This window comes from Prionailurus bengalensis, chromosome C2 (assembly GCF_016509475.1).
Source record: "Prionailurus bengalensis isolate Pbe53 chromosome C2, Fcat_Pben_1.1_paternal_pri, whole genome shotgun sequence".
In the NCBI taxonomy this organism is placed as follows: Eukaryota; Metazoa; Chordata; class Mammalia; order Carnivora; family Felidae; genus Prionailurus; species Prionailurus bengalensis.
The window spans coordinates 76,149,770-76,176,413 of NC_057350.1; the positions used below are offsets into that span (position 1 = coordinate 76,149,770).

Genomic DNA, 26,644 nt, shown 5'->3' on the forward strand with positions numbered 1-26,644 from the left:
AGCAAGCTAGCGTGGTGGTGAAAAGTGTGAGCTCTGCAGCCAGCGTGGCTCCACCTTCTGCACCTGCTGTTCACCAGCTCCGTGAATTTGAGCGATTTACTTTACCAGTCTGTCTCTGTCTCAGTTCCTTCATCTGTAAAGTGGGAAAAATCAAAGCATGTACCTCACAGAGTTGTAAAGATTAGCACACAGTAGAGGAAAACCATTTGAGGCACTTAGCCTAGCACCTAGTAAGGGCCTAGTAGATGTTAGTTACAATTTCGTTGTTAAGTATTGAGATAGCAACTTGTATACAGCACACCCAGAAGAAGGAGCTCTAGCGTAGATATTCTTAGGATGTCTTACTCTTGGTAGGGTAGACCTAGAAAGCATTTCGACAGTAGGCCTAGCTGGCGCAGTAGAATGATTTCATATTGGTCAAGAATGTAGTGTTAGGACTTAATCTGTAAATGATTCTGGTGTTTCCTCTTCGGTGAATGAGGTCTGAATCAGTCTGCACCACGCTTATGGGCCAGTGCAGCCTAATTCAGAACTGTACTGCCAGGGAGTCCACTTAGGGGACGTCCTCCGTGTAAGTCAGAAAACCTGCCAGAATCTGTCTTTGGCATCATCCACCGGCCTCTGGGAGGGGCAGCTTGCCTTAAAACACATAAAGAAAGAGTGAGGTCACATTGCATCTCTACTGGTCTGCTCTGGCACAGACCAAGTGGCTTTTTGTCAATTTCCGAACTTAGAGCTTCCTACTCTTTGGAGTCATTTGCATCTTCCTGTTGAAAGAAAAAGAAAAAAGACTATATACTCAAGTAGCCAGTAAAATGATTAGAGAATATTACTCATAGTGAAGCAATTGGAAATACAGGTCCAAGAGTAGAGGATTCTCTCTATGTGTATATCCGAAACATCCTAGGCCAGAGCTTGGAATATATCACTTCATGTCCTAGAGTTTACCTGGTACAACATCTAGAGTTCTCTCTGGCCTGGCCTTCTTCAGGGGTGACATAAGGAATGGGGCAGAGGGGTGAAGTCATGTTAACTCAGAAGTTCACAAGTTATGATAAATGCTGGACTCAGGTTTGCCTGTAGAACTGGGCTCAGTCAACTCTCAGTGGGAACTGAGGGGATTTTGTGCTGATTATCTAGAGGGTCACAGTTGTAAAGGTGAGGAAGGAGTGAGGCCACTGTTTGGCATGCCTTCTTTCTTTTTGTAATTTTTTAATGTTTATTTTAATTTTGAGAGAGAGACAGAGAGAGAAAGAGAGAGAGAACAAGTGGGGGAGGGGCAGAAAGAGAGGGAGACACAGAATCCAAAGCAGGCTCCAGGCTCTGAGCTGTCTGCACAGAGTCCAATGTAAAGCTCAAACTCATGAGCTATGAGATATGACCTGAGCCAAAGTCAGATGCTTAACTGACTGGGCCACCCAGGTGCTCCCGCCTGCCACCTTAATGTCTGTGTCAGAGTAATGGACTTTTCATAATGTCCAAAGTCAAGCCGTCTCTGTGGCACATATTTGGGTTGGGGCCAGAAAAACAGCCTATCACTACAGAATGAGCAAATCCAGACTGCAGACCAGGGACTGATTACACACTGGAGAAACTGTGTGTCTGTCCCAAACCCATTGCACTAGTTTTCTAGGGCTGTTCAAACAAAGTACAACAAACTGAGTGATTTGATCAACAGAAATTGATCATTTCATAGTTTTGGAGGCTAGAAATCCCAAGGTCAAGGTGTCAGCAGGGTTGGTTCTTTCTGAGGGAAAATCTTTTCCATGCCTTCCCCCCAGCTTTTTTATAGCTTGCTTCCTTGTCATTCCTTGGTGGGAGAAAGCCTCTCTCTGTCTCTCTCTTCATCTTCACATGGTGATTTCCCAGCATACATGTCTGTCTTCAAATTTCCCCTTTTTATAAGGATACCCATCATAGAGGATTAGGGCCCATCTTCATGACTTCATTTTAACTTGACTTACCTTTGTAAATACCCTATCTCCAAATATGGTTACATTTTAGGGTACTGGGTGTTAAGATTTCAACATACAAATTTTTTGAGAAATATGATGCAGCTCACAGGCACATATAATGAATCCACTCTAATTCAGTCCCATGCATAGTTACTTGAGAGAACTGTGTACCATGAAAGCCTGAAGCCAGCTCTGCCTCTAATTTGCAATTTGACTTAGACTCATAGATTCTGAGGCCTCTTCCCATTCTGGGAATAGAGGGCCTGCTGTTCTCTCAGATTTCTTTCATCTCTAGTCTTCTAGGACTCTGCACCTCTTTCTCCAAAGGTCTCCTGTTCTGTCTAGGAAGTCTTATGTTGGTTAATAGCATCATGCTTACTCTTCAGGCTTATAGTGGTGTGAGCTGTTTCAGGGACTGGCCCAGTGGAGAATTCCAAACACCTACCACAACAGGGGACAGAGAACTGATTCATGCTTTTATTTGAACTGTCAAGAATACTTGTGAGCTTCTAGTTTTGTATATGTATGATGGGTGTCTTCATTATCCTCTAACTCCTCACATGAACAGGACTTGTCAATAGTGTAACCTCTCATCTGGTATTACCTAGGATATGTCAGCCTGAGGGGCCTGACCACCAGAGGTGGTGTCTTGGGTTTGGGACCCTATGGGAGTATGGGAGATACACACTGCTGGATCTCACCAAGTCTTCACAATCAATGTGAACGGTGAGCCACGCTGCACACACCTAGATTGTTCTCACTGATCTGCTTAGCCATTCTTGAGTGCCTTGCAAAGTAGTTCCTTTTGAGGAAGGCTGAATTTCACACATTTTAGTAACCTATTTTTATATGCACATATGACCTTTGGACTCTTTATTTTTTAGTGTTATGTATGTGTATGCATACTTTATCAGAATTTTATCTATTTTACTTTATCATTAATTTTTGAGTATTGTAAGCTTACTATCTATGTGTCTTGGGCAAAACACTTTGCCTCTCTGAACATCAGATTCCTCATCTATAAAATAGGCATAAAAACCTCCATTCTGTCCCCTTCAAATGAATCAGGTGAAATGGTAGGTAATGAGCAAAGAACTTTATAGATAGAGAGACTACATATGTCCCTGTTCATACCTTTTGTCTTAGGGTGATAATCAATAGCATCTCCTTCTAGACCCAGAAGTGCCTGAGTTTGTATAATAAACTGTATGATCACCTTAGAAAATAATGAATGCAAGAATTATTGGTTTATCATACATGTCACTATATAGATGATCTTAAATCTTGGGTTCTTACATACTCTCACTTAAAAAAAGGTTAGAGACTTTTTCCTTTGCTCACTTTAAAGGACAGAAAAACTGTCTGAATATGAGCTCTACACATCCATGCCTATTCACATAATCAATGTCATGGGCCATTGTCCAGCCCAGGTGGGTGCTGATGATGCTCTATCCCGGGAACTGTTCCATCCCTGCCAGTGCTAAGGCTGTCCACAGGCTTCGGTCACTCACCTGATTCCCACCCACCCCCACCGCCCACCACCACTTACTCTATCTCTGGCACTGACTACAGGGTGATACCAGTTTCTCTAGCTCAGCCTCTCCTGTCTGCTCCTAAAGACAAGTACTCAGGCCCTGTCCATTTTGATGACAAAAACACTGATCACACTGGTAGACAGATGGTGACAGAAAGAATAAAAACATGGGAAGGCTGTAAAGCTTAAGAAAGGTTACCATCTTCCTCCAAAGTCTTTGTTGTATATTTCTCTACTCCCTTTCTCTGACTGTAACTGCAAACCTCAGTAGGCTTCTGTCCTCTGCATTTATGCATAAGGCTCAAACATACCACTCTCTCCCTTTCTTCAGAGTTCATTTTTCTCTCCTTTAGGAAAAAAGCACACCTGTATTAAAATCTTGTACCTCACCTAATGCTGAATAAAAGCTTAGGTCCTTTCCTTGAATGAACATTTGCATCTCTGAGGATTTACAGACTGAAGAATACTTATTTAACAGGGACTTTTATCCATCTAACTGCATTTTTTTAAATTACTAGTAGCACTGACATTTTTAGCAGTGGAAAGCAATTTAGGGATTACAAAATCTACCATGCACTGTCCCCTTTTGCACTGTTGAAGAAAATGGATACCCAGAGATTAGTAACTGTCTTTTAATCACAGAGTGGCCCTCTTGCTAGGTCTCCAGACTCAAGATTTCTAACTAACATACTATTCACAGTCATTTATTTATCATTTTGTTTTTACATAATGTATTGGATGTAATAAGTGTTCACCAGTGAATAATGAAATATGGATGGATTGTATAGTTTCTAAATGTGCATCGCAAATGCTGAACCTCTTCCTTCTGTGGATTACCTTGGCCAGATTTTTGCATCAGCATTTCTAGAATTCATAGTGTTTCGATTATTTATAAAGCAACTGACCACAGTCTATGGCATGTAATAATTTGTCACGAGGACAATAACCACCACTTGGGTCGTTCTAGGGATGAAATGAGATAGGGTACCAACAATCTTCAGTGTGGATGTGAATGCTCAGGGCTGCAAAGCTGCATGTCAGAGTGATGACTTAGTGAGAACACCTAGTTATAAAATACCCTGCACTGACAGTGGAATGAGCTGGAGTTGAGGACTGGGTGATTTGGAAACGTCTCTCGGTGTAGCCTTCATGAACATAGGAGATCTGTTGTAATTCTGTGTAATAGTGTTTGCACTTTTCTTGCTAACACCAGAGGCTTCTTTGTTGTTGTCCCCTTTCTGGGATTCCTCAAGGCAACCTGCTGGTACAGACATGTAACCCGTAGAGAGTAAATCAATGATGAGGACACCTCCTCATGCTAAGGAGACACAGGGAGGTGAGTCATATGGATTTACTCATTTCATGGATAAAAAATACTCTTTGGATCCTCAGTTTCCTACCAAGGCTTGGTTCAAACATCACCTTTGCCTAGCCAGAGCCTTCACCTTGAAGTGATCACTCATTATGCTAAAGCATGACACCTGCACCTCTAAGCATGCTCTTATTGCCTTTTATATGGTGCTCTAATCTATGCCTTATTTTTTTCTGTATCTCCCAGCGTGCTTTGCCCAGAATCTGACACATGGGAGAAGCTCATGAACTGTGTTCAGAAATGGAGGTGAGAGGGGGAGACAGGGTGAGGGGACTCAGTGGATCAGGGCCAACCCTTTATCTTGTAGAATACTTCTAATTCTTCTTGTTAGTGCCAAGTGCCAAAGGTCCTAAACTTCATCTTTGTGCCTGAGCTGCATGCTTCTATGGCCTAGATGGATTCCTTGGCAGCACAGAAGCTTGGCAACTGAAACATTTATGGAAATTCAAGCAAATTGGTGAATAAAGGGGACTAAAAGAAGCCCACACAGTCTTCTCTCTTGCTCTATTTCTTTTAAAGAAGTCTGTTTGTGTTATCACTTCAACAGTTTGGTAAATAACCATGCCTTCTCACTGATCTGTCCTCTTGTGCTTGAATGGTAACATGTGATGATTAGTCATGGGGAAAAGCTGTATGCACCTTCCAAGCTGCTTGATGATATGTATGCAGGATTTTGAGGTAAATAGACATGAGTGCAAGCTTTGAGTGACAATTTTGGTATGTGTTCATTGACTTGGAATTTTCAGGTTTATTTGTATCAAGCTGAAAAAAAAAAACAATGTTTTGACACTATAGTGATTTCCTTTTTCTTTTTGGCAGCAGGAAAACCTTATTTTTTAATACTTTTATTAAAAAATCCAAGGACGCCTGGGTGGCTCAGTGGTTAAGTGTCTGACTTTGGCTCAGGTCATGATCTTATGGCTTGTGGGTTCGAGTCCCACCTCGGGCTCTGTGTTGACAGCTCAGAGCCTGGAGCCTGCTTCGGATTCTGTGTCTCCTTCTCTCTCTCTCTGCTCCTCCCCCGCTCATGCTCTGACTCTCTCTCTCTCTCTGTCTCTCTGTCTCTCTGTCTCTCTCTCAAAAATAAATAAATATTAAAAACAAACCAAGAGTTTTCTCAAAGCAGTTGGGCTGGGAGGTGTTGGAGAGGGTTGTTCTTTATCATCTCCCACCCTAGCCCAAGCCCTTTGCACACCATTGTAGGGCTCTATGGAATACAGAAAACCTCCATGTTTCCCATCATGATCACTCATGCAGCTTATTATAGAAGACTATTGGACTGGATGTCAAGAAAGGTCAATTCTAGTCCTGGCTTGGCCATTAAGTTGCTGTAACATTGAGTAAGCCAAGCTCTCTTCCTAGGTCCCAGTTTCTTCATTGGGAAAATAAAAGAATTTGTCTATATGAGTTCCTTTCTAGGGCAACCTAAGGGTTCATAATTTTATTTTAGTCCAGTTTATAATGAAAGTTATCTTCCTTTAACTTAAAATCACATGACATTATAGCACTGGATGTGGGCTTATATAGCTTCAGATTTCTTACATAGTCCTGGAATTTTCCTTTTTTTTTTTGTTGGCCAAGAAGCACGAGATGCTTTGCTGAATGCCTTCACTTCACAGCAGCCTTCAGCTTCTCACCTAACTAGAGTATTTCTAGTCTCTAAAGGGCTATCCCATTCATCCCTCCTGTGGCCTTTGTAGAAAGGGTGCAAAGGACCAGGGAGGGTATCTTATGCCTATCTTTCAGTAAGGGAAAAGGCTAAATAGCCTAATTGGCTCCAAGTCACACAGCTGATAAGTGATGATGAACATTTCTACCTACTCATCCAGAGCCTCTACTGTGCATTGGGTTAGCTTCTGACAGCTGGGAAACTGGTGGCTACAGAATATAAGCAATTTATGACATTTCCATAGAAAGCCCCACAATCTTTTTGTCTTTAATAATTGACTGCTATGGGTCCTTTTTTCCCAACCCAGACACAATAACAAACAGAGAGTATAATCTCTACGAGGTCTCTTAACTCTTCATCTCTTCTCTGAACCTCCACTTCTGTCCCCTCCAGTACATCTACTCCCCAACCAAAGAGATTTTTTTTTGTAGCACAAAAATAATCACATCACTCTCCTACAACCTTCTTGGTGTTTTCCTACCATCTTCTTGGAAGCTCTGTAGGGTAGTCTAGATTCTTGCACTTCGTATGTTAAACCGTTCCCTTCCCTCCTATCATTTCCATGCCCTCCATTTATTTGTTCAAAACTGACTTTCACACTCATGATATTGCAGTGTTCATGCTAGGATGAAGATACAGCTGGCAAGTGAAATAGATCTCATTGAGGCCCTATCTGAGATAACCATATAGAGTCTAGCTAGCCAAATGTCATACATTTGACACAGCTCAACCCAGTTCTCCCTCCCATTTCACACATCCTCCCTCCACCTGGCAAACATCTGCTCATCTTCAGAACTCAATGTCTATCACCTCTGTTAAGCTATTCTCTGAGTCTCAAGGAGAATTGAATGAAACTTCCTTTCGGCCCCCATTATACTCTGTATATATGTCCATGATAGCACTAATAACACTCTAACCATATTCATTGGTGTACTAGACTGCAGATGCCTTTAAGGTAGGAAACACAATAAATATTTATTTAGTGCCCTAGCAGTTTTGTGAGTCAAAGTAATGCACAATCAGTAAACCTCCACCTGGGAACTCTAGTCCATTTACTCTGCTTATATTATTTTTAGAACTAGGTTTATCTTCCTGTAGCTATATCCCAATATATTATCCTTTGTGTTAGATCATCTATTAGATCACTTGCCATTTCAGTACAATATGCCGAAACTCTTGACTGATGCCACTGGCTTGAGTTAACTTTCAGAGGATCACAGAAGGTGGCAGCTAATGGATGGGTGAACCAGACAGAGCCTTATGCATGCTACAGCCATTTATACTCTACAGAACCCTTCCTATTGCAGACATATAGAGGGGAAATTGTTAGATATGGGCTATGTTTGTGACCAGATCAGGTTATTTTAGATCATCTGCTGTTATCTTGCAATTTCAGCTTTGCTAAAAAAATGCAGGATTTATTTTTAGGGTTTTAAAAATTACAGATTAAAAAAAAGTAGCATGCCTAAGCAAAAGATGAGAGGATGAAAATGCCAAGATAAAAAACTAAACATTTAATTGTTTTCAGGATTCTTTAGAAGCTGTTGTGTTTAGCACATACTATTCAATGAATCTGTAAAAACCTACCTACCTTCCATTTTCCAAAGTCTAACAGAAAATTGATAACAAGTGAAGATATAATTACTACTTGATGTTGAAACTGATGCTGTGAATTCCTGCATTTCTAAAATTTTTTTAATGGTTATTTTTGAGAGACAGACAGAGTGTGAGCAGGGGAGGGGCAGAGAGAGAGAGACAGAGACAGAGACTGAGAAAGAGACAGAAACAGAATCCCAAGCAGGCTCCAGGCTCTGAGCTGTCAGCACAGAGTCTCGAACCCACAAGCCTTTCAAAACCACAAACCGTGAGATCATGACCTGAACCAAAGTCGGACGCTCAACTGACTGAGCCACCAAGGCACCGCAAATTCCTGCATTTCTAATAGATGTTTTATTTTAAATTCAACCCCTGGCAAGACTTGTGCATTCAGTTGAGAGATAACTTTTTCTCTCCAGACACAGGCTCCAAGTTACTACCTTTGCCTTAACCCCACCCATCTCCAAATGCATCCACGTCTCTTTAGCACTTGTGGTACTTTTTGCAATTTATTCATTTCTGCTAGTTTGTATGTTCAATGTGTTTGCCTTCTGTCTTGTTTTCATGCCTATTCAATCAATTTTTCACACTCCACCAGAGTGAGATGTATCATCCACCCATCTGTCTGTCTCTCTGTCTTCCCTTATTCTGAAACTAAATTATGTCACACACACACCGCTGCATTTATTTGGTAAAACTAATCAAGATTTATAATCCTATATTTAAATAGTGTCTGTATGTGATTTATTTAACTCCTGGCTAGACTGTGAGGTCCTTGTGAGGAGGGATCATGCCTTTTCTGTTCACTACTGTTAGCCCAGTGCCAAGATAACCACTTGGCAAGTCTATCGCTTGTTTAAAACAGGAAGTGCTCACATTCAGTGCTACTCCATTGGCACTCCTGGTCTAATTTAAAGCACACTGATTTCATTGGGGTTATACAATCTCTTCATCTTATTATAAAGATACCTTTTTTTTTTTTAATTTTTTTTTTCAACATTTATTTATTTTTGGGACAGAGAGAGACAGAGCATGAACGGGGGAGGGGCAGAGAGAGAGGGAGACACAGAATCGGAAACAGGCTCCAGGCTCTGAGCCATCAGCCCAGAGCCTGACGCGGGGCTCAAACTCACGGACCGCAAGATCGTGACCTGGCTGAAGTCGGACGCTTAACCGACTGCGCCACCGAGGCGCCCCTAAAGATACCTTTTTAATATCTCACGATGGATTGATTTGGTTGGCACAAAATGAATTATTAAGGTATATTACAATGAGAAGGACATTGAGTTAACTTCAAAATTCTAGCTACCTCCTTTTCCACATATCTTGAAAAAAGTGGAGGCAGACAGTGTGCTGTTAAGCACGTTCGTCTCCATATTCGTATACCTGGGGTTTGCTGTATCACCCATTAGTGGCAGGACTTGGAGCAGCTCACGTGGCCATTCTGACCCTCTAATGTGGGGGGTTGGGTTACATGTCAGTCTATGTAATTGGGTTATATAATGCAAGTGCAATGCTAGGTCAATTAATACAGAGCACAGAAAAAGTGGTTGTTGTACCACTATTATAGGATCTATGTGTACAGGGGAAAATGAAATCCTTGGAAACAAACTGGAAGGTTTTTTCTTTAGCATCTCTTCTGCCAAAATGTATATTGATTGCAGCTGGAAGGAAACCACAGTGAGAGGGTAAAACGATGCTGAATAGGAGTCAGAACCTGTTTAATATTCTGATAGCTTGAATATGTTTCTTTATGTTTTATAATAATGATTTAGTTTTTAAGTGACTTCTCTGACATGAGAGCCCGCTCCATCAGGAAGACTATATATTGCTGAAAGGTTACCTTCAGGGAGCTGGCCAGGCAGGGGCCAATGGGATTGGACCAGTGTGTTTGGCTGAGGGTACTCTGTTGCCTAAGACTTTATGGGCTTCAAAGGAAGCCAGTCGTGCTGCCTGTGAAGGACCAGAGAACTAGCCACCTGTTAGCCTTGGACTTAATTTCTTGAGAGCCTACTATGTGCTGCACTCAGTAGTAGGCACTCTGACAAAAAGATTACTCTTGACCTCTAGAACATTTAGGAAAATTGATTCTTGAAGTGGTGATATGACATTTCCTAAGCTACAGTTATGATCAGGTCTTCCAATTCTAAATCCAGGGCCCTTTTCATTGTATAGACCCTACCCCCATGCCCTGCTGCATATAATCGTATTAGTAACTGTGTTTACTAAGTACTTTCACACAGATTACCTTACTTGATTGCTTTCTCTGTCCTCAACCTTTCCAAGGCATGCTCCTGTATTGTATATGGCATGCCTGGAAAGCACATTGGATGAAAACCAGCACTCTGGCACTGTCTCCTTCACCAGTTAGCTTTATTACTTCAAGCCTTGAAAGAGGTTTGCCTCTAGTCTAGTTATTTGGTAGAAAAATCTGGAGCATATAGGTTTCTTGACAACCAGGTCTCCTAAGGATCTTTGGAGATAAAATGTACTAAACAGATAAGTATTTATGTATTTGTGGAGACCACATAATTAAAAGCTGTAATTATGACTTACTACTTCAAGTAGTAGATAAAACTGTGACTATAAAATGGGATAAGGGAAAACATTGGTAGAAAAAGTTTACTGTAAGGGTGCCTGGGTGGCTCAGTCATTTAATCGTCTGACTCTTGGTTTCAGCTCACATCATGATCTCATGGTTTGTGGGTGTGAGACCCACATCAGGCTCTATGCTGACAGTGTGGAGCCTGCTTTGAATTCTCTCTCTCTCTCTCTCTCTCTCTCTCTCTCTCTCTCTCTCAAAATAAACAAATAAACATTTTTTTTTAAAAAGAAAAAGTTTACTTTAAAGGTTTGATCCTAATTTCTAATGAAAATGATACTTGGGGACAAAGGAGAAGGAGGATTATTTGTGTAAGTCCCAGCTTTTGGCATCGAATCTATACAGACATGGATAGAGTTTAAGAGAGTCTGAGCACACCAAGTCTCCTCTTTGTGGGGGACCCAAGTCATCCTGCTCTAGAAAATAAAAGCCTAGAAAGTCAGTCTGCCTAATAGAAAAGGAATGGGCAATACTTTCAGCTAGGTAGCTTTCAGGTAAATCTGTGGGAAAGATCATTGTACAGAGTTAATTAATGTGATGGCTACTGTAGTTATTGGAGTTATTGGAGGCTATTAATTTGGATTTTATGGCAATTCAGATTTATGAAAATGAATTTGTAATGAAAATGAATGGCAGAAATAAGCTAACAGGGGGAATGCTTGGAGTATCCAGGCAAAGCTTCTTTTATAATAAGATATCACCTCTGGAGGATGAAGGTAACATTCCTTTGGGAATATTTTATTAAAAGTTAATTGTGATTTTCTTTTGAGGACAGTTGCTACTGTTCCCAGGAGGATGACCTTGGCGCTTCTTCCTTCTTTCTCTGGTCTTTCCTTTCCTTCCTTTATACCATTCCTTCCAGATCCATCCAGGTCTGGTGGAAAGAAGCTGTGGAATATGGAGTGAAGAATGAGGAAGCCTACTCAGACTGAGTCAGATGCCCTGGGAGATTAGCAAAATGGATTTTTCAGTAGGGATGGGGATGTGTTGGGGTGAGAAAATGTTTTGAAGTAGCATTTTTACTACTCAGTGTTAAGTTGTAGACATCAAATGGGGCAAGCTTGATGTGAAGTCACTTTCCCATATTCATACAGTTTGTAAAGTTGTAAAGCCATGATTTGAACTGGATCTGTCTGGCTTGAAGGCAGAGGACCCGAGGAATTCCTGGGCCTGGCTCCTGTTGGTTCTGGATAGCAGGAGGCTCCTTCAATGTCAGCCATTGTTTTCTTTGCCAGATTGATTACATTTTGTCTGGAACATGATAATCGCAACTCTGGTTGGTCTTCAACTCAGGAACTGTTTCCTTTATTTAATTGATTGTTGCTTCTATTCCATTAGACAAGACTCATTCTTTAGGGATACAAATTATTTGTAGAGATAAATCTATAGCCTTTGTATTTATTATCTTCTCTTCATAACTTTTCATATTTTCCTGACTTAAGGCAGAATTTCTTCTTTAATCAATGATTTAATTTTTTATAGTGCCAGTTCCATTCTTTTCCATTTCCAGTGTGGAATTAATTTGGCTTTTGCTTCTTTTCTATTCTCAGCCAGCTTCCTTAATAATTTCAGACTGAATGTCTCTAAGATATCTTTTAATCTCATCAATCATCCCTTATTCTAGGAAGCCCATTACTTCACGTATTTATCTGAAAACACAGAGCAGATATTCCCAGGTTTCTTCTTTTTTCTTTTTTTAATTATGGTTTTCTGTACCTTCAGAGTATCCAGTTTTACAGTATGGGTCCCACCTGTGCTGTTTTTGTTTTTGTTTTGGTTCTCTTTGAGCTTGGGTCCAAGACTGGACTTTCCAAAAATGTAAGCTCCCATGTTCTCTCTTATCCCTTAATAATTTCCATGTGAATATGACAGATTCTGTCTCTTAGGAATTATGTTAGAGGCTTTTTGATGTGCAAAACTGCTCAGTAATTTTTAAGAGATCAATTAGTAAGGCTCTGCCTAAATAAGAAAGGATCTTCCACTTCCAATGCACAAATATTAGTCAGGGTTTTCCAGATACACAGAACCAATAGGATCTATATTGGCTGACATGATTATGGAGGCCAAGAAGTCCTGTGATTAGAGCTGGGTGTGATCCAGTCTGAGTCTGAAGGCCTGAGAACCTGGAGCCACATTGTTGGAGGAGAGGATGGATGTCTCAACTCAAGCAAAGAGCAAATTCACTCTTCTGCCTTTTTGTTACATTCAGGCCCTCTAAGGATTGGATGATAACCATCTACATTGCTCAATCTAATTATTCAAATGCCAGTCTCTTCCAGAAACACTCTCATAGACACAGCCAGCTATCAGTTTTGCCAGGTGTCTGGGAATCCCTTAGCCCAGTCAAGCAGACACACAAAACTAACCATCACAGCCTGTCCTTTGGCTATAAAAGTTAACTTTTTTTTCCCCTTGAGTTATCTGAAACAGTTTCTAGCTCCTATTTCTCCAGAAACAGAGTATACAACTGTCAAGATTCTTCCTATCTTCCCCAGTGCCCACCATCAACTTTACATTCCTACCTCCTTGGCCTTTCTGTACCATGGAGCATTACCTCCTTAAAATTCTCATGTCAGGGACCCCACTCATGCTGTATGAGGAAAGGATTAGCCATCAGAGGAGAGAGGAAATCATCTTGGATGGCATAGTAAACCATTTTCTTGTTGTATGTGTGGAGAGGTGGATGTCATATTTCTGATTTGTGCACTTGTGAAATGAGGGTACACAGTAGGAGGTAGTCAGGGCCTCTGCTCATTTTCAAGCTCCATGTAGACACATCAGTTGGGGATGAGGCCACATGCCTGTGTCATACAGATGAGTATCAATTGCTCCCAGATGCTGAAGAATTGTTGCTAGATATTATTAGTTTCTATTGCTATTGTGATGTCAGGTCATATTTTTTGTGTTTTGTGTGTGTGTGTCTGTGTGTGTGTGTGTCTGTGTGTGTGTTTGTATTTTAATACACAAATATGGAGAGAGAAAGTTAAGTGCCATAAATATCAACACTCAATTCCTTGTGATATCTCATTAATGTGTCACCAGACTTACCTTCTGTACCTATAACTTCCTGGAGTCCTTTTAGAAGAGAAGGTATCCATTCCTTAGTTCGTGTTTTTGTATAAGTGGAAATGTAGTGTCAGCAGCTGAATCTACAATCTTTTGGTGATTTTCAAATCTAATTTGTCCTTCCTGTGGTTCGCTCAAGGCACATGGGGAAGCAGGTCCCCATCCTGGCTAGACTACCAATCCCTGGAAGACAAGGGCCAAGTGTGACTTATCTGTGCATCCTAAGCACTTTGCAAAAAGCCTAGCACCTGGGCTTTTAGAATGTACTAAATTATGGTTCCTAAGGGCAAGTGCAGAGACCTATTAAGATTTCAAGGGAAAATACAGCCACCTTTTCAATCACTGTATCATCAGCCCCTAATTGGATAACTATTTTGAAAGGTAGCCAATGAGTTTTTTGATCATCTTAACTGCGGTGGTAATTTCATACTAAATCTCCCACTGGAGAAATAAATTATTTTCATTGGAAAATTAAGTTACATTAAACCATGATTTAAGAGAAAAGCAGAATTCCTATCTCTTCTCAAGCTAACCCTTTATTTTCCAAATAAACCAAATGCCCTGCTTCCTAGGGCAAAGCTAATGCACTCTAAAATTTTCACTAGTTAACATACTCCGAACTCTGTTTTGCTCTGTTCTCCATGAAGATCCAGCTTGCTCAGCTTCACAAAACCATGGAAGAATGTAATAAAACTGCTGGTAGCAGCATTTGCGTACCCAAGGGAATGTTCTTGCAAACCAGCAGCTGATGTTGAGTTGACAGAGGCGAGTGGCGAGCCATAGAGGCAATGCAGCACTCTTACATGCCAAATTCTGGGTACCTGGCCATTGGCAGTTTCAGAACCAGCTTTCAGCCTGACAGAGCATCAGCCCAGTGTACCAGCTATTTTGTTGATACAAGAAATTTTTTAAAATGTGATATTTTTTAAAAACAATGGACTGATTATCTAGTAGATTTGTCATGGTTTTTGTTTTTGTTTTTTTTTTTTTCAATCTTCAAGAATCATTGATATGTCTGATTGTATTTTGTCCTGGTTAAACCTCACGGCACCTCTAGTTTGCATCTGTGGTTGCAAAGTGCTGATAAGGGTTCTTTCCATTCTCCAAAAGAGTAATGGTGGAGTGAAAAAAAGCCCCAGTGGTGTTGTGGGCCTTGTTGGAGAAAAAAAAGTTTCCCCAGAGTAAAACAACCATTGAAACTTCATATTCTCTTGCTCCTTTATTTGTTTTGAGAATTTTATTAGTATTTTGATAATTTTTCAAATTAAAAGTAGGAGCTGCATGTATAAAAACTTAAAGCATTGTTTGGCTATGAAATGTGTGTCTATTGATGAATTTGGTGTTTAAGTGTTAGCAGACTAATACTTAGTGTGTAGAAGCATTGCATATAATACAGCCAAAGGTAGGATTTTCTAAATTACAATGATTAAAATGTCCATTATTGTAATACCTCATGAGTCTGAAGATAACAGATACAACAAATTCAGGTGGTTGGAGCCCAGCTGGAAACTAGGAAATAAAGCTAAAAGAAATTTAGAAGAGATAAAGATGATACCTTGAAGCTTACCTGTTCTCAGTCCCTCTTCCCTCCTTGCCTCCCACGCATACACACACTTTGGGAGATTCTTTTCACTTTTTTTTTTAAAATTTTTTTAACTTTTATTTATTTTTGAGACAGAGAGAGACAGAGCCTGAACTGGGGAGGAGCAGAGAGAGAGGGAGACACAGAATCTGAAGCAGGCTCCAGGCTCTGAGCTGTCAGCACAGAGCCCGACGCGGGGCTCAAACTCAGGACTGTGAGATCATGACCTGAGCCGAAGTCGGACGCCCAACCGACCGAGCCACCCAGGCGCCCTGGGAGATTCTTTTCAGATTTTATTATTTTAACTGTAGATATGGTTCTAGTAGAGGTAGTGATCTATCTTTTCATCCATAGAAGATGAGAAGCACCTGAAAGCAGGCACACCAGCTATAGTTAAAGAGGCAGTTATGAGTCGGCTAGAAGAGGCAGAGAAAGAAAAATGATAAAAACCAGGCAGAAAAACTCTAAAAGTATTGGGTTCAATCAAGTGAGGAGACAGGAAACCCTGTACATTTCATTAGATCCAGAAGACACAGCAGTACAGGGTAGTGTGGGTATTCATCGTAACCATCCTGACATGTCAAGAGAGGATTAAACTATGTTCAATATAGTGTGCCTAATAAAGAGCAGAAATGTACAGTGCATTTCAAGAAGCATTCTGTGCAAGTAAGTCAATGTTTTTGTGAACTTAAATGTGGGGAAAAAACCCTCTCAACCCACTAGAGAACATTGGTATCCAGAATAGCAACCATTTCATGATTATACATTTAGCTTCCTGTGGTTGGTATGCACTGGGATCCTTTGTTATTTATAAGTTCTGTGACCTTGGGCATGAGATTTTATCACTCATAGCTTTAGAGTTCTCTTCTGTAAAATGATTGTAATAACATTTATCCCTCAGGAGTGTTCCATAGATTCAATAAGATTTTTTTTCTGAAGTTTTTTTTTTTTTTTTTTTTTTTTTTTTTTTTGCATTATGCCTCCCCAAAAATTTGTATTTAAAAATTTTGGCTATTATTTATTTCCAGCCTTCTGTGAACAAGGACATATAATGGAACTGAGTAGTACCAATAATTACAGACCATACATTATGTTTTTATGATTCTACCCTTAGGTTAGGTGTCTTCTTATTGAATACTCTGAAAAATATTACATGAGCTAAATACATCAGCACTGGGGAGATTACACCATAACCTTGAAGTAGTTGGTGCGGTTACTGGATTTGGGGAAGGATAATTCTTTGTTGGGGTGGGAGCTGCCCTGTGCATTGTAGGATGGCTGGGGAGTGGCATCCCCAGTCTCTGCCCGCTAGATGCCAGTAGTACCTTCCCCCACCCCACTTGTGACAACCAAAAGGGGCTCAAGAGACATTGTCAAATGCACCTACAGGGCAAAACCACCTTGGCTAAGAACTACTTTACTAGAGAAACAGATGTGTAAGTATAAAGCATAGAGTTTTAAACTGCAGTTGCAGATAAATACCGAGTGTTTTTAAATTCTTGTTCCTTTTGTGCTGAGGCTTTGGTGACATGTATCTGCTTTATTGCAATTACCGAGATGTGTATCATTTCCTTTATAATTTAGATGTTCTTCAGTGACAATTAAAGAAGAGAGAGAAAGTCTTGGAGTGGAACAGTGTGTCTTATGGAGTTTTTTGAGAATAATGCTCCCAGGTGAACTTCAATTACTGATTTTCTGGATGGCTTTAAATCAATCAACATACATTTAATGAACATGTACCCCCCAACCCCCTACTTTTAGGTCCTGTGCCAGATATTGCAAGGGAAAGAAAAAAAATTTTTTGACCCACTTGGAAAAGGGAATTTCTTATCTGATGTGCAACATTTCTTTTCTGGTTCCCTGTCTCTGGAGGTAGGTGGTGTTAGCCCCACCAGTTCCAAACAGTATGCCTTTCCCACTAGCTCCAGTAATCCTTTGCTCTAATGTCCTCATTCCTTAATTCACCTCTCCACTCTCCACCCCTGCTGCATAATTATGCAGGGCTCCAAACATCATCATCTTCTTTCTGGCATGACTCAGACTCCTGATAAGTTCCATTTCTGGTTGCCTCATTTAGGGAAAATTATCTGCTTCTTTTAGCCCACATTAGTGTGGAACACTGGTCTATCTCTTACTCAGTTGGTCTTTCATTCTAAAATGCAGTCATAATCAAATTTTTATGGCTTTCTATTCTGTCCACATTTGGGGGATTCATCAGTTATGATTCCATGGGTGAATACCAGTAGCAAGAGATCTGAAATTATAGTGACTTAAATGAAATGGAATTAATTTTCTCTTAACGTCGAAGTCAAGGGGTAAGAATCCTAAAGCTGGTATGATTGGTATTATATCATCAGCCTCTCAGTTTTCCTCCATCCTTCTGCTCTGCCATTCCTATTGTATCACTTTCATTCTCAAGGTTGCTTCATGGTCAAAAGATGTCCATCTATTGTAGCTCCAACCATCACATTTGAGTTTCAGGCAGAGAGATGGGGAAAGAGAAGGGCAAAAAGAAGGCCTGCTGAAAGAATACTTTCTTTTTCTCCTATGTCTCTCTTAAAATGGTTTTGTTTAAAATTTAAAACCTGTCTACAAAGGGGCAGTTGGGATATGTAGGTGGGCACATTGCTGCTGCCAATGATATAGAAACTGTGTTACTAAGGAGGAAGTGAAATAGATAATGCTCAGGCAGCATTCATCTCTGTCATACAGAGAATTTTGAGAGGAATTCATATCAGATGTTATATACCCTATGCATGCAGTAAGACTTCAATAAGATGTTTCGTATTCTGCATAGCAGAGGTTTCTTATCATATTAATACTGAGTTATTATTCCTAACATGGTCTCTTTGTGCTTAAGTACAGAGCTGGAAGGACTTTTTATCATTGCTCCAGGGAATGAAGTGGAAAGATATAACATTACTCTGAAAAGTGAAAGATATGGTCAATCAGTTCAGTTGACAATTAGTTTTTTCCTCCACTGATTTGTTAGAAATGGCTAATAAGCCGTGGATTTTTATAGACAGCTAGAGTGTATCAGTGAAACATTGTCAGGATACCATTTCTTTAGTATATATGAAAATCATGAACAGTTCTGACATACAAGGGGAGATGTAGTATTCAGGTCTGTTAAACTGTGATGTAGTAAGTAAGGTATGGGAGAAAGAATGGACTGTGTTCAACAATTCTCTATTCTATTCCAACTTGGTCATTTCCTGGCTCCGTTATTCTAAGGTTTCATTTTCCACTTATAATTTTTTTAAATGTTTATTTCTATTAGAGACAGGGTGGAGGAAGGGCAGAAAAAGACAGAGACTGAATATGAAGCAGGCTCCAGGCTCTGAGTTGTCAGCACAGAGCCTGATATGGGGCTTTAACTCACAAACCATGAGATTATGACCTGAGCCAAAGCTAGCCACCTAACTGACTGAGCCACCCATATGCTCCTCCATTTTCCAGTTATAAAATGGTGCTAATAATCTTTAGCCTTCCTATTATTTGTCTTGTCCTTTTTCAGATGTGTATTGAATACCCACCTATGTCAAGACACTAGAGTAGGATGGAGGTATTTTGAGCCTTAAATGAAATATATTGTTTCAAAGCATTGAAAATATTCAAAATACTGTTGGGCTGCTGGTGTTGATTTTATTATTTAGATCTAGATCGGATTTTATTCATTCTTGGTAACAAGGAAACTATTTTCTAAAAATATCCTGGTAGCAATCAATTACCTCAAAAAGAATTCTTCTCTCCTGTGTGATATTGTGACAGTGTATTACCCATTAATACTAATGAAGGAGGACCTAGGAAACACAACCAGATAACCTAGATTTACCCCTCACCCTCTTACTTACCCCCTGCCCCCAGACTTCCACAAAACACTTCCTTTGTGCCCACTTCTAAATCTAAAATCCACAAGTGGCATACCTTATGCTTTGTCTCTTTATGCAGTGGCAAAATCCTGTCATTCTTCACGTATTTGTTATGAAACCATCAGCATTTATAAAGTCAGCATGGCACCATCACTTAAGAGGTCCAACATGAGGAATGGATACTGGAAGGAAAAGAGTTTTATTTATTTATTCATTCTGGTTTAATGAAAATTTGATCCATTGTCTTTTTCTTAATTAGAAATGATTTGCATCAAGGTTTTCTTACAGGGCATACAGGAACTAATTAGAATATTTTTAATAATACAGATCTGCACTGTGTTCCCAGAAGGCCACAGAGCTCTGTAAGAGAGAAATAATTCATTCTTTGGTCTGTATTGTATAAGAGGAGAGGAGATCATATCTGGTCGAGGGGAAAATGGTGGCATTTACACCCAGCTTTGACAGGTTTTGATGGATTTTGATAGTGGAGCACTCCAGGAAGAAACTCCTAAGGTAGGGAATAGGGGAATTCCTAGGGGTGGTTAGGGAAAAGTGAGAGGATTTTGTGAGCAGTCCAAAGAATCAGAGTGTAAACTCCTTGAAAACAAGAACAGCAAGCATTACCCATCCCCACATCCAGCCTAGTCATGCTGATAACAGAGAGCTTGGCGATTAGTTATCAAATTGGATTACAGCCAGTTCTAAGCCACACCAAAAGATTTCAGGAAAACAGGTGTGCCCACCTTTTCTTCTCATCATACTTTATTGCCACTTGGTCTTAAAGAGTACTTCACATTTCCCATTTGTGAGTCATTTGAAATATGGTGTTATAACTGGGCTACCATTAAGTCCTATGCCACAAAAGAAGCTTATCCCTGGGATGCTATAGATGGCGTCTATCAGATGAACCACAGATACTTACATCTCCCTTTCAACAGTTCTGAGTGGTGGTACTGCACCTTAACATAAATTCCTGGTTTATTCCCAAGTAGTCCGTTTTACCTTTGACCAGCAGACCTACACCCCACCACATACACACAAAAAGTTAGTGTGCAGACTTAGAAGGTGAACCAGCTAACTTTGGGACTAGAACTGATGTTTTACAAAGAGATAGACATCCACACTGGCAAGGTAAATATTTTAAGGCTGTGGTTCTCAAACTTGAGCAGATAGCAGAATTGCCTGTAGTTCTTGTTCAAACATTGAGTGCTAGGCCCCACCCCTGGAGTTTTTGATTTAGTAGGTTTGTGACCAGGACCTGAGAATTTGCATTTCTCAAAGTTGCCAGGTGATGTCAGTGCTGCTGATGTAGAGATCACCCATTGGGAACAATTCTTTACGGATATTGTAAAGCCAAGCACAAGTAAGCATCCTCTTTGGGAAAGCATGAGAGCAAAATCCTAGGGAGGATGTTTTACTTTGCAGCCGCAGAGCTGGTCTGGGTTTCTCTCAACAAAGCTGGTGCCCACTCAGAGGAATCTTGCCATGCTGACCAAAGGAACTACCTCCCAGGATGAGTCTTGCCCTTTCCATCTATCTGAGCTGTCACTCACGCTGTTCTTTTCACATTGCCATGACTCCCCTTCCTGTGTCCACTTATTGAATGAAATACTCACTCTTCAAGGTCCAGCTACATGCCAGAGGCTCTCTCTGACTCTCATAAGCAGCATGAATTATGTGTGCCCCTAGCTCCTCAGTTATATCTTTACGAGGCACATGTAACATCTGCCCACATCATCTAGTTACACTTACCCTTTTTAGTCCCTCCTGTAAGTGTAATGGCTGGAAGTCCAGGAGGAGAGGGTTTGAGTGGGATTCGGTTTTCCCTGGCATCTGGCAGAGTGTCTGGCATAGAGTATGTGCCTGGCGAATATTTCTTGAATGAATAATAAGTCTTTTAATCCTTCTTCTTCTCATTTAACAGCATCCTCTGCATGAATAGTGTGACTGGAGGGCGAGAGAGCATTAATACAGAATGAAATTGAATTTGAAATCTAGAGACTGATGATTGAATCTCAGCTCTGCATTTATTAGCAGCCTGACCTCAGGCAGTATGCTGAACCTTTCTGAACTTTGGTTCCGATCTCTGTCCAGTGCGAAGAACCCAAACTCTCAGAGATGCCTTGGGGGATAAATGAGACACTGTACCTGAATGCTTGGGCAAACTGTAACTCCTATAAATGTGAACATGATGCTAACTGCTTAAAGTTTTTTTTATGTACAACAAAAGGATGTATGTCTTCCAGACCCAAAGTACCAGTGGTTTCAACACACTTTGTGTGATGATGTGCCGGACTCCATGTTCTATTGGCCAATATTAAATGTGTTGCCTACATGAAAAAGTATCTGATTTTTGTGTTTGGTTCATTTGCCTTCAAAGGTGAGGAAAAAGGATGGGAGGATGAAACAGAGAAGCAGGTGTACTATTTTGCCAGTTACCAGTAACTGTCACTGAACCTCCCTCATCATTTTCTATGATGTGAAACAGTCCCAGAGCCGATAGGATGTGAGAGCTGGAAGGCCCTCAGTGATGTTGTGTAACCTTCTCATGTGATAGAGGAGGAACTGTGCTTTAGAGAGACATCACCCACCCAGGTTTACCCAGCTGGTTGGTGCCTAATTCAGACAACCTGAAAATCCCACCTGAGGGCTGTGAAAGACGTCTATTGGTCTAAGAAACTTGGTGTTCAGGCCCTTCTTATCCTGGGACTGTGGTTTCTATCAATCCATTGACCCAAGTGATTTGGATGTTTTTGATGTTGTGGGATTTTACTGAATCTCCCCTTTTGGCTCATCGTAGATGTCTATGTCTGTGAATATAAAGGACAGATGTAGGGGCACCTGGGTGGCTCAGTCGGTTAAGCGTCTGACTTCAGCTCAGGTCATGATCTCGCGGTTTGTGAGTTCGAGCCTGCGTCGGGCTCTGTGCTGACAGCTCAGAGCCTGGAGCCTGCTTCGGATTCTGTGTCTCACTTTCTCTCTGCCTCTCCCCTGCTCATGCCCTGTCTCTCTATGCCTCAAAAATAAATAAAACATTAAAAAAAATTAAAAGACAGATGTATAGATTTCAACTAAAAACTCTATTTTTTGGTGTTTAGGTTGTGAAGATCTTCCTAAAAATTGGAACATTAGGACAGAAATAAGTTGAACTTAGTATCTTATTCATTGTTTTAGGATTAAACATCGATCCATGAAACCTGTTATTTACATTTTGTATTTATGTTGTTCATATTTTTGCAACAAAAATCAGGATATATGGTCTGAGGGTAGGACTGAATATTTAAAGTTAGGATTGTACCATTTGAAATATATCAATATTCCACATATAATTGTATTTTAGATTTTAAAAAGCCATTATGTTTAAAGTATAACATTTCATTCCTTAGGTCATGAATACTCCAGCTTCATTCAGCAGCTTTCATGGAACATTTTCTGTGTACCAGGGACTTTGCAAATTGCTAATGATACAAAGTTGAACTATGTGTAGATCTTGCTTAGAAGAAACTTAGAGACTGATGGGGAAAATGTCCTTAAAACTGTATTGTTACAGTGAAGTATAATAAATGCAATCATGTAGTAAATAATAGGTAGAGGGTTGGCACACACAAAAGCGAGTGGGCAGTTGTTTGGGTGGCTCATGAAGGCAATACAGATGGGAACTCTCTTTCAGAATGAGTAGGAGTTCATCAGAAGGGGGAGCTAGGAGAAAGAAAGGATGGCGGTTCTAGTAGCAGAAATAGCAGGTGCATAGGCATGAAGATGTGGAACACTATGGCGTATTCAAGTGGCTGTAAACCAGCAGACATATCTGGAATGCAGCATACGTGCATACATTGGTGGTGGAAACTGAGGATGAGGAAAGAGGTGGGGGCAAGTTTCTGGAAGGCCTTGTAAAGGCCATTAAAGGGTTTGAATTTTATTCTGCAGGAAAAGAGTTCTGAGTGTGTTTAATTTGGGGGACATGTGCCTTGGTCAGAGTTATACTTAAAGAAAATACTCTGTTCTCTTTGTCACTTTCCCCATGACTCTTTTTGGTTCTCCTTCCTTGTAGTCTATAGCAGAATAACAGATGATTTTTTCCGTCAGGTACACCAGAGAGGGGGAACAGATTTGCATGTTGTCAAGTTATCAAAAAAAAAGAATTTCCTTTAAGCCCAACAATTCTTCCCCACCCCTGGAACTGCTAGTAATAAACATATCAAGAGTGGACTATACCACAGAATAACCCTAAACAGAATTTCGTAAAAAAAAAAAAATACTACCATTTATATGAAAATAATTCATAAGTGAAAACATTAAAATGAGATTTGAGTATAATTTTAATAACACACAAAACTCAAGATGTTTATTATAACCCAAAGTTAAAATAAGAAGGGGAAAACTAGATTGCCAAGGTAATCTATGAATTAAGAATTGAAACTGTTATTAATGAAGCAGAGAACCCTTACAGGGAAATTAATCAATAATGAGATTTGTACTTGAGGAGGGCCAGTCCCTACCTGCCCATTGAGTAGACATTATCATTTGAGTCACTCTGTTTATCAGAGTGGCTTGCTATGTTTTATAGTGGCTGGGGTTGTGGCTTTGGGGATTAATCTCTGCTGACAGATGAGGGGTAGATGGGATCACTTCCTGGGTCACCGTAATGAATTTTCCACTGTCTGGGGACTATTGGTTAAATCAGATGGTAGCGACTTATAGGTGTATTGATCCAAGAGCTGAGACAACTCAAAAGCCTTTAACTTTGATATCCTGGTTGTGCTGATTTTCAATATGATGCAGTGATCTCTCCCATGTAGAAACTCTCCTTCCATACTGAACAACATCTACTCTATCTCCCAGAGAGAATGATGACCTGAAATAATTTTAAGAGTGAGTCCATTGATCTGAGAATCCATTTTGTAGATTAATCAACCCCAAATTCAAGGAAATCCCTAACTGCCTCGTAACCCCATACTGCAAATTTAGTTCGTCTTAGATTGCAATTCAATTGAAAGCCTGATCTTAAAAGGATAAATTATTCTACTTTTTGTAAGCATTATTTTTTGCCAGATTTTATCCTCTCTATTGCTCTTTCTGATGCCATTTCTCATTTTTCATATTTCTCTTTCTTTTGGAGCACAGAGCAGAATCATGAGTAAATGACTTCAATTAAAGTAATTGTTTATTTAGGAGATGCTTAGCTAGTTGGAGAAGGAGGAAAACCAACAAAAGCCAGAAGTTTGGTGGGTTTTAAAAAATAACTTGTTTTTGGCAAAAGAGGAAACACCCACTGATGTGAGATTTCAAAATTCAGAGAGATTTAAAAGATTATAAATATTCTTTGACCCTATAAGGCTATGGATAGTTCACACCTGACCATATAATGGGAGGAGACACTCATCTTGTGTATATATAGGTGTCTTAGTGCCTTGATTTTCTTTATAAGATGAACAAAAGCAAAGACAAAATCAACACAACCAACAAAATCAAATATTTTTCAAAAATACACTACTTTCTAGAACACTAGCCAGTTTTTATACCACAGACCATTTTTTTGTAATACCATAAACCATTACTCACTTTTCTATCTGATATTTGTATATATCTTTTTATCCCATGATGATAAAATAACGTTACTAATAATACTAAAAATGATAATAGAATACTGTGTCATGTCAGAAATGCAATGGACGTGATATCAGTTGGTATAAAATTGGATATGCTACCTATCAAAAATGTGAGTCTGCCCAAAGTGACCTTATCCTGTTAAGCCTTATTTTGCCCTTCTGTGAAATGGAGCTATCTCTCTGTACTACTTATTTCATAGAACAGATTTGAGGATCAAATTTTTAAATATATATGAAAATAGTTTGATACCTATAAAATACTATTTTTATTTGGATTATTTTCAATCTGCTTCTTCTTAGACAATTCTAGGTAGTTTGCTTGCTTACTTGTTTATTTATTTACTCACAATGCATTTACTCATTTATTTGCACCTTATTGTCTAAGGAATTTGCCACTTTGAAGAGATCTCCATCATATATATTGATATATCTATTTTTTCCTAAATGTCCATAACAGAAGTGTCAAACCATGTTACTCGAGTTGAAATAAATTCCTGGTAACCATTCTTTTATTATTAATTATCAAGGGAAAACAAAAAAAAATATTGATAAGACTAGTTATTTCTTAATACTTCTTTGAGTATTTGGACATTATAAGGATCCAACAGCTTGATATATCACAGAGTTTCTTAAATTAGAAATATATTAAAATTTTAAATCTTACCTTGGCTGTTGGGTAAACTTTAATATTGGGTGAACTTTAATCCCTCTTCATTTTCTAGACTGAAAAAAACTGGTAGGGTTACTACCGGAAGGATAAATTGTGTGTGAAACACATCTTCTGGTTCATTGATAAGTATGTCATGTGGATAGAATCCAAAACTTCATTAAAGCCCCAATGTATTATGGATCTACTTCATTTTTTATCTATCATCCTTAACATTCAGCACAAGGGATGACACTCCTTGATAGTACCTTTACAGGGTAGTAAGTGCAAGGTTTTATAAGACACATTGACTCCGTCTTCTTCACATTATTTATGTGAAGGATTACTAAAAGCTTTTTCAGCATGTTCCCAGGTAAGAAATTAATCTTATGGAACTGAACTTCCAAAGTCATCATTTAATATAGACATAACTCATTCATCCAAAGATCATCAAAGATAATATGAGCATAAAATAATTAATTTTAACAAAATCCTATATAAGCAAGCTGTCTAGATCTATCTACCTTTATGTCTATCACCTGTGGAGACTGAGAGAACACAGGTAGATGTCTCCAAGCAATTTTTTAGTAACAGCTTCATTGATATGTGATTCATATACCATAAAACTCACCCTTTTAAAGTGTACAATTCAGTGGCTATTAGTATATTCATAAAGTTGTACAAAATCAACACTATCCAATCCTAGAACATTTTCGTCACTGAAGAAGAAAACCTCATATCCGTTAAGTAGTCACTGCCTATTTCCACTTATCCCAGCCCCTAGCAACCATTGATTTACGTTTTGTCTCTAAGGATTTCCTTATTATCAACATTTTGTATTGATTGAATCATACACTATGTGGCTTTATTGCACTTAAAACGTCTTTAAATTCATCTAGTTGTAATACATACTGGTATTTCATTCTTTTTATGTCAGAATGGTATTCCATTGTATTGATATACCAAATTTTGTTTATCCATCCCATGAAATCTTTACATTAACAAAAGTACCTCATGGATCCCTCCTCTAACCTTTTAGAAGAGAACACTTCTGGTGGAAAAATTAGCTATGAATAACAACTCATTTATTTATATTAACTGAGAGAAAAGAACTCCTTTGTAGATACCATACTGTGGTGGA

At 39.5% G+C, this 26,644-nt stretch overlaps 1 protein-coding gene and 1 non-coding gene across 2 annotated transcripts in view; both read left to right on the forward strand.

Annotated features, from left to right (window-relative positions):
• FGF12 (fibroblast growth factor 12) overlaps nt 1–26,644 on the forward strand; it is a 559,298-nt gene that overhangs the window by 44,976 nt on the left and 487,678 nt on the right. The window lies entirely within an intron of this gene.
• On the forward strand, nt 5,727–5,810 carry TRNAQ-UUG. Its single transcript is given in 2 exon segments — nt 5,727–5,762; nt 5,774–5,810. It is a non-coding gene; the product is annotated as a tRNA-Gln (tRNA).